The sequence below is a fragment of the Lepidochelys olivacea genome (assembly GCF_965140295.1).
Source record: "Lepidochelys olivacea isolate rLepOli2 genome assembly, chromosome: 6".
In the NCBI taxonomy this organism is placed as follows: domain Eukaryota; kingdom Metazoa; phylum Chordata; order Testudines; family Cheloniidae; genus Lepidochelys; species Lepidochelys olivacea.
This window is the reverse complement of record NC_140416.1, coordinates 100,940,368-100,949,969: the sequence shown is the minus strand read 5'-3', so window position 1 is coordinate 100,949,969 and position 9,602 is coordinate 100,940,368. Positions and strand designations below refer to the sequence as shown.

The 9,602-nt window shown below is 42.0% G+C and overlaps 1 pseudogene across 1 annotated transcript; it reads left to right on the top strand.

Moving 5' to 3' along the window:
* The first annotated feature begins 641 nt into the window (after nt 1-641).
* On the top strand, nt 642-8,348 carry LOC311522592 (alpha-1-antitrypsin pseudogene; annotated as a pseudogene). Its single transcript has 3 exons — nt 642-1,297; nt 3,012-3,261; nt 7,866-8,348. The product of its transcript is annotated as an alpha-1-antitrypsin pseudogene (transcript).
* Nucleotides 8,349-9,602: the final 1,254 nt, after the last annotated feature.

Sequence of the window (9,602 nt, the reverse complement as noted above, 5' to 3'; positions counted from 1 at the left end):
AACTAGCTCCCCATGACTGTTTGCTTCATATGTCACAAGTGGGGCTCAGGAATAGGGGAGAACTGAGCCCAGTATGGTTTTTATTGTTACAGAATCATTAGAAAGGTTTTGATATAGCTGTGCTGTTATAGAAAGACAAACATAATTTGATATGCACCTTTTTACAAACCTATTAATACTAACAAACATGATGGTTCTTAAAGACAAGCGTGGGTGAACTGTTTCAGAGGAAATAAACTGTTCCAGACATGGTCCCTCTCTGTCCACTCTATTCAGATTCAGATTAAAAATGTCATGCCTACCTCACTTGTTCCCTTTCTCTGACTTCAAAGATGGACATAGCTGTCTCACATCTGACTGTCTAATAAGGCCAATCCCCTTTCCTTTCCATAAGCCTCCAGTTTCTTGAAGGCTTACTGACTTGAAGGGAGGTGGGGAGAAATATCTGAGAATTGCAAGAAAAGCAAGGGGAAGGACCCTCTCTAAATGCATCAGTAATAGCAGAGTGAGACAACAGGAAAAATAATATCTGGAAAATAATCACTAGGTCTAATTTTACATAGAAAAAGAACAATTTCATTACACTAGTCCATAGATATAATGACTTTCATTCTTTCTTCATAGAGTTGTTCCAAAGGAAAATGAAGCCAACCCTTTATCTGTGTTTGTTACTTGTTGGACTTCTTGCAGTTGTCCATTGTCATGATGACCCTGACCACCATGATGACACAAAGGCCCAGGAACATCATCCCAGTGTTGAAGGAAATCCTAAAAGCAAACCACCAGCTTGTTCCAAAATAGCTCCCAGCAATGCTGACTTTGCACTTAGATTCTACAAGCAGGTTACATCAGATTCAGTTGAGAAGAATATTTTCTTCTCTCCTTTGAGCATCTCCACTGTTTTAGCCATGGTGGCTCTAGGTGCTAAATCAACCACACTGACTCAGATTCTGGAAGGACTCGCCTTTAACCTGACAGAGATTGAGGAGAAGGAGATACATGAAGGTTTTCATGATCTCATTCACTTGCTAAACCGTCCTGACAGTGAGGTCCAGCTGAATCTGGGGAAATGCCCTTTTTGTTGATGAGAAACTGATACTGCTACAGAAGTTTTTGGATGACATCAAAAGCTTATATGACGCAGAAGCTTTTCCCAGTAATTTCCAGAATTCTCCAGAGGCTGAGAAAGAGATCAATGATCGTATAGAGAAGAAAACCCATGGGAAAATTGCAAACTTAGTCCAGGGTCTTGATCCACTCACTCTAATAGTTCTTGTCAACTATGTTTACTTTAAAGGCGAGACATGTTATACCAATGACTACTTATTGACAATATAAACTTTCAGTGTCTGATTTGTAATCTGAAACAAAACACAAAAATCCCCAATCATTTTAAAATGTATTTAACAGATTGTTAGGCCTATTGAAAATAATTATGTCTGGAAAGCTTTTCCAGGAGGATTATATGAAAAAATGTCAAAACTTGGTATCTGCCATTAGGCCCCTTAAGTCATAATTAGGCACCTAAATGTAAGTGGTGACATTATTAGAACTACTAGACTCTCTTTGAAGTCAATGGGGGCTACAGTGCTCAGGATATCTGAAGACCAGGTCAGTTGTGACTGGCTTTATGTATTCATGTTTGAAAAATTTGTTCTGCCATTCATTTCATGATCCAATATGAAATATGCAGAAAAATTAACGGCTAAGTCTCTTCGTGAATTGTTGTAATCACATGCACGTTCTCATTTTGGTAGGAGATGGTGGCCGTACACCTATCAGATTATGGTGACTTCTTGCGCTGTTATATAAGGAGAGAAAACAGCACCTATCCATTCTTTGCAAAAAAGAGTAGGGACATTTTCTTTAAAATCTTGCAGTATCTGGAATCCAAATTGAATGTGTATTTGATAAACAACTTTACTTAGTGATTTGTCAGATATGTTGAGCAAATGTACACAGAACACATGAAAAGGTGATTTTAAGGCCTGGAAATCAACCTCTTAAAATGGAATGGTATTCAGCTGAACAGTAACTACCTCCTAAATCTTGTTAAAGTTGTGGGAAAAAAAATCCTGGTATTTTAGTTAATCCTATCAAGGGTGGGGTGATTCTGTTCTCAATATAGCAATGACTGAGTCATGATGATTTAAAAGTAAATTAGAAAACAGCGTAACCATTATCTTCTATGCAAGACCAGACTTGAGTGGGTGTCTCAAGCATTGCCCTGGTAATGTGTAGTGGAGGGAAAGGATGGTGCTATGGCTAAAATATGAGTTCTGATTCCACCTCTGTCACAGACTCGCTGTGCAACCTTGGGTATGTCACATAAGCTCACTGTACCTTGGTTTCTCCATCTGTACTGTGAAGATAGTAATACCTCCTTTGCAGGGGTGTTCTGAAGCTTAGCTCCTTAATATTTTTATAGCTCTTTCAGAGGCTTTAAGCTATGGAAATGCAAATAATTTTGTATTTAATTTGTGAGATTTAGTCCAAAACTACTTGTTCTAGAAATCACAAGAGAGAAATCATGTTAACAGCTGCTCTATTTATGGAGACACATAAGCTATCAAAGGAAAAATATTCTCCCTTTTTCTCTTCAAGAACCTAAATAACGATGCATTGCAACACCTAAATTCCCCATGTCAATCTTGCTCTAAAAGTTTAAAACTCATAGAAAAAAAACATTAATTACCTGTAAATTGTCAGAAAGCAGCCTCATGTGGAACTGCCTCAAAAATACAACTCAGAAGAAAATAACAGGATTACTTAATTTCATTTCATGGTTTTCTTCAGAACTTTTAACAGCCCATACAAAGTCTCAACACATTAGAGGTGCCCATTATACTATTGAAAGAGTCTTACTAACATGATGGAAAACAAAAATCCCCTTAGGAAAATTGACTTTGAGTTACCTTGAATCTATAAATATAGATTCATTATATTTGATTTAGTGTGGTTTATACTAATAAATCCTCTTTCACACTATAGTCAATTGCATTCTTTCACAGCCTACTGGAAAAATCCTTTCAGCGATTCGCTCACCCATAAAGCAGACTTTTTTGTGGATAGGAAAACATCATTTAAAGTAAATACGATGACCCGAGATGGATATTATAACAGTCACTATGATAAGGAGTTGTCTTGTCAGCTGGTGGAAATACCTTATAATGGAAATGCTACAGCATTATTTATCTGCCTGATAAAGGAAAAATGAAGCAAGTGGAGGATGCTCTGTTGAAAGAAACTGCGTTTAAATGGGTAAAATCACTTGAACAAAGAAAAGGAGTACTTGTGGCACCTTAAAGACTAACCAATTTATTTGAGCATAAGCTTTCGTGAGTTACAGCTCACTTCATCGGATGCATAAGTGAGCTAGCTGTAGCTCACGAAAGCTTATGCTCAAATAAATTGGTTAGTCTCTAAGGTGCCACAAGTACTCCTTTTCTTTCTGCGAATACAGACTAACACGGCTGCTACTCTGAAACCTGTCACTTAAACAAAGGTAATGCTTATTTTCTGCTTGGATGTTTTACTGTAGATATAGAATAGAATCCAAATTGTAGACAAAATTAAACTAGGTGCCACAGTATCATTATATTGGCTCATTGGAGGTTTCAGGGATGCAATGGCCATAAAGAACAAAACAAAAATAAAGCTGTGATGCTTTTTACTTTCAACAAGTAGGCACTGCCATAGAAATCAGGATGGTCTTGTGGTTAAGGGACAGGACTGAGAGTCAGGAGATCTAGGGGCTATTCCCATTTCTGCCAGAGACTTTCTACTTATTCTTGAGCCCTTACCTTTACACTGCCACAGTTACACCATCCTTAAAAAGGTGGAGGATGACATCTAGCTGCCATTGTAAGACTTAACTCACTGATATTTGTAAAACACTTTGACACCTTGGCTGGGACTCACGCTTTTGTATCAAATGACAAGATAAAAAAAACAGGGTAGGCCTGATTCTGATCTCACACCTATTTTACAGTGGTGTCACTCCATTGACTTCAGTGAGTTATTCCTGATTCTCACTGATGTAAGTGAGAGCAGAATCAGGTCCAGGGAATGTGGCTATAATGTCTGCCTGGAGTTCAGCAGGCTATTCCACACAAAGACTTGATCTGGAAAAATGTACGCTAATTCAGCAGGAAAAAATAATCCAAGATACAGATGTTCAAAGGGAGGGAGGTAGCTGGAAATCAGTATTGCTGAAGACAATGTAGGTGAGAGCAGAAAGAAATGAGAAATAAATTTGCAATGTGAGGTGACAGCAAAAGTAAACCAATGTAATATTGAGCTGCATATGCAGAGATTCCAGGGGCTACAGAGCACTGCTGAGATTGCGTGTACAGTGAAACATAATTCAGTGCTGGGCACCTTAATTCCAGAACTATGTCAATGAGTCTTGGGAAATCAGAGAAGTCAGAAAAAATAAACAGTGATTGGAGAGAAGAATTTTAAGAGGAAATGCATAAATATGCACAATGCAGGCAAATGATGACTAAGGCTGATGACAGCATTGTAAATACCCATGGGAATTTATTGGGCCCAATACAAATTCTACTTGTTCACCATTTATCATGATGCAGGTGTTGATATTTTACTTGCACACCCCAAATTTCATTGCTCTGGGCACACAGAGAAATAGCAAACATCAAGCAGAGACAGGAATTGCTTAGTGATACAGGCTCTGGTCCAGCATCCTTAAAATCAATGGGATTTCTGCTGTTGATTCAGTGCCTGCAGCAGCAAGTAGTAGGAGTGGTAAGCAAAGGAAAATAATTAGGCGTGAAATCAAGGAAAAGAAAATGTAATCCAAATATCATGAAACATTACTTAACAAAGAGGCCTGAGGAAGGGTCTCCCTAAGGCAGTGTTTCCCAAGCTTGGGACGCCGCTTTTTCAGGGAAAGCCCCTGGTGGGCTGGGCCGGTTTGTTTACCTGCCGCGTCCGCAGGTTCAGCCGATCGTGGCTCCCACTGGCCGCGGTTCGCCGCTACAGGCCAATGGGGGCTGCGGGAAGCGGCGCGGGCTGAGGGATGTACAGGCCGCCGCTTCCCATAGCCGCCATTGGCCTGCAGCGGCAAACCGCGGCCAGTGGGAGCCACGATTGGCTGAACCTGCATACGCAGCAGGTAAACAAACCGGCCCAGCCCGCCAGGGGCTTTCCCTGAACAAGCGGTGTCCCAAGTTTGGGAAACACTGCCCTAAGGACATGACAGAATTTTAAAAAAGAATTAGAACTGGACAGGATAAAGAACTCAAATGTATATTGTAAGGTCGAAACCTTCATTGTCAGGGAGCAGGGCAGGGGGAATAGACAAGATGGCCAAAATGGGTGTTTTCCATCTCCAACTTCTTTGATTCCTTGCCATGAACAGTAATAGTCTGTTGAATAAAGATATTGATGCAACCTTATGGAATGGATGTTTTGGAAAGGAAGCAATTTTTCAAGTGTTCCTCACTGCCCAGAAGAATGATCAGAGGGATTATGAGAAGTCTCATCTCTTCAATAGATTCACGATCCTCGTGTACTATTCCAAAGAGGGAAAACCAGAGACTAGTATCAGGCTGTGTAACGGGTTTAGAGGCTGAGCCGATAGGAAGGCGGCAGGTGGTTAGAACATCCCCCCTCTGTCCCATTGGGCTGTAGAATAGCTGCAGAGCTGCTCCATAAAAACACCTTTCAGACTCATGCTCAGTAAGCTCTTGGGTGCCCCCCCCAAAGGGTGAAAAATAGGAGAATCCATGCAGTGGCAAGTCCCTCCATCCCAGATGCTGCACCTCAGGAGGAACCCAATCCTCTGTACTGCTGTAAAAGGAATTTGCACTGAACGGGGTTGTTTACTATATAGAGGTACCACATCCCTACATGGCCCTCCCAATTCAGCCTCACGCTTCACGGAAGAATGGTGTCAGTTATGTTGACAAGGGTTTCTCTACAGCCAGAGCACTGGGGACTGGATTTGCTCCCAAAAGAACGTAAAAAATGCCAGTGGACTTCTTGGCATTCCCAAGAACTATTTCAGGCATCGCTATCTAGCAGGTACTCCACAGGGTTATCTTATATTGCCTTCAACAGAAGAATAGAACTGTACATTCCAAAATTTTCGATTTTGGGCTCCTATGACATCAAAGAGATATTCAAGAGATTGGGTGTGATCGATGTATTGGAGGACCATGCTAATCTGTCTGGAATCACTGAGAATCCCAGGCTGAAGGTTTCAAAAGTAAGTTTGTAAACAGAGGTGGTGTAAATGGATTTGTCTGCACCTAAATCACCCTCACCCTGGGCAGTGTCTAAGCTATGTTCAGTACAGCTTGGCATATGGTCATCATTACCCTCATGCTATTTTTAAACACTGATAACTATGGAGCTGGTAGATAGGTCATAAATATGGATACAATTTTGTCACAGTAAAATTATGCATCATTCACAGCACAGTCATGGTAAAAAATAGGTAATTTTGCACAATGGTCAGAGCAACAGTGTGGACCCTGCTGATGCACAATAACAGTTGTTCGTTCATCTTTGAAATGGGACGAAGTCGAAGCAAACTAACAAACTGTTAACCCAAAGCAGTTGATCAAAGTGAATTAACCACCTGTTTGTGTGGACCCTGCTGCTGGGCATTGACAGTTGGCTAAATTACTTTTGTCAGCAACTGTAACATTAACAGTTCATTAGTTCACTTTTATCTATTCCCATTTCAAAGAGGACTAGATCAAACTGAACTAATAAACTGTAATGCTTGGCAGCAGGGTCCATATAAATGTTAAAATTCAAGGGACCACAAAACGTCATCACTGTCCTGGAAAAGTTGAAATAAAATGGCAAAACTCAGATTTCTTGACAGTGGTGACCAGAGTGACATAATCACATTCTTAGTCATAAACTAGAGCAGCCTGATGGTTATTCAAACTCAGGCTGTCTATTGAGAGGCCCCCAAGGGGCCTTCCAATGTCAAGGGCTCACTGGGCATAGAGGAACTTTAGCCATGCCGCTTATCCCCAAGACTTGCGCCTTAGGACACAGGCTGGGAAGACTATCCTGAGATTCATTCATCAGCTGGTTATGATGTCATCAGTTGCTGAGGATTTGGCCCATTGTTTTAAAATGTGTATATTTTATAACTATAAATGACCTAATCCTGCTCCCGTAGAGATCACTGGCAAGACTCCCAGTGCTATTAATGTAGGCAGGAGTGGACCTGAGAAAAGCTATCTTTCCTAGAAAGACGCAATAACTTGCTCATCACAGATAACGTTTGTTCATTACATCTAACACTGTGGTAAATTTTTAATATTTCCAGACACTATGAAGACACATGAGTGCACACAGAAAAAGAGTTTAACTATTACTGACAACTAAAATATAATAACCCACAATAATCTCCAATTTAAACCAACATTGGCAAAGAATATACTTTAGATCACATTAGGCACAATACAGAGAGTTCCAAATACAGAACTTTTTACAAAGAAATCAATCACTATTTGAACTTAGACATATGAATGGATACCTGGAGCTCAGCTAGCTGGTTCCTTTCCCTCTGAGGTCATCATTTCTCCTGAATCTAATCCAATTTTCTGCTGTAAATTAATTCTTCACTAGACATCTATTTCAGATTCTGAGAGACTATTCGTCTGTGCTGAGGAGTAGTGAATAGGAGATACCCTTTGTAGTGATTTGATTCTTCCAGCTCAGTCTTTTAATATTGATGCACCTAACCCTGCAGTACTTACTTACACAGACAAAGCTCCTAATGAACGCATTGGGAATGCTGTCTGTATTTCTTCCATTGTGCTCCATCAGTCCTGCTCTTATTGGGCCCATGTCTTAACAGCTGATTTTCCAAAGAGCTCTGGTTTAAAAGTGAGCGTGTTCATTTTCAACCACTGCCCACTTTTCTGTGCTTAGACTGTAATGTTTGCTTCGTTTCCTTGCAGGCTGTTCACAAGGCCCTGCTGAATGTTCATGAGAATGGCACTGAAGCAGCAGCAGTCACTGTCATAGAAATGGTTCCTACATCTCTTCCTCCGGTCATTCAATTCGACAGGCTCTTCCTGATGATGATTATTGATCGAAGCACCGATAGCTTGCTCTTCCTGGGGAAAATTGTCAACCCTACTGAAAAATAATCCGTCACTGCTGTACATGTCATACCCCTTGTACTTACGGCTGGTAAATTCTGATGTGCTCATGTACATCAGCTGACACTAGTAACTATATAAAAATGTTGATTAACATATATTTCCAAACAAATAAAGCAGGAATGTGATAACTCCTTACCTACAAGCAGCCTGGGATCTCTTCATCCACTAGAAAGCGATTTGTGCAAAGAGTTACACTGTTACCCACCCCAAAGTCTTTGTTGGTTTAGGATTAAGTGGTTTTTTTTTTAAAGTGCTAAGCCCACCCACATCCTGGAAAAACAAGGTAAACGTCCAGTTGAGGGAACCATATTTTAATACTTTACACAAATGAATTCCATAGACCACCTGAGGTTTGACTCTAAGCAGGAGAGCTAAGAACATAATTCATTCTGACTGTAGACAAGCGAGACTCACTGGTGTGGTGCCTCCTGTTGGTCATCTCAGGAATTAGCTCTCCAGTGTACAGAGCGCCTCCTACTGGCCGGTGTCTCACCTGCCTCAGGCCCCCATGTCCCTCCCAGACCCAGGTGGCCCTTTACCTCAGGGTTCTTCCCCCCAGCAGTAACCCACAATCTGGGTCTCCACTCCCAGGGGAACCTCCAACCCTCTATCCCCACCTCACCTTAGTGGCTACTGCCAGTCATCATCTAGCCCCCGCTCGCCGGGGCAGACTGCAGTCTGTCATGGCCACTCATCATTGGCAAGGGGGTTGGACCAGCTGCCTCTGCCTATCTCTGGGCTGCACCTCCCAGCCCCAGTCCCTGCAGAGGCCTTTACCAAGGCCTCAACCTGGGGAGTTGCCAGGCCGGAGCTCCCCAGCTCCTCTGGCCTTTCCCCAGCCCTGCTCCACTGCAGGTACCCTTTTCTCCCTGGCAGCTAGGTCCTTCTCTCTCCACAGCTAGAGAGAGACTGACCCAGCTCCTCCCTGAGCCCTTATAACAGGGCCAAGTGTGGCCTGATTGGGAAGTGGCCCCAGCAGTGGCTCCTTCCCCAATCAGCCTAGCCTTTTTTCTAGGAGTGGGGTAACTGCCCCGCTACACTGACAAGGTGTACTCTCGCTAGCAATGACTCTGGAAAGGACTTTGGGGGTCATGGATAACCAAGTGAATATGAGCTCCCATTGTAACGCTGTGACTAAAATGGCTAATGTGATCTTTGGGTGTGTTAGGAGGGGAATATGAAGCAGGCGCAGGGAGGTGATATTACCTCTGAATATGTCATTGTTGAGACCACTTCTGGAACTGTGACCTGTTTTGGTGTCCACGCTTTAGAAGAGATACTGAAAAGCTGGAGAGGGCTCAGAAAAAAAGCTACAAGAATGATTTGAGATCTGGAAAACATATTTTATTATAAGAAACTTCCGCCTCCAATGTCCATCCAGGATCCCTCCTTATATTTGGAGAGGGCAAAGGGAGGGGGAGACTGGGAGCTTGCAGCAGTGGC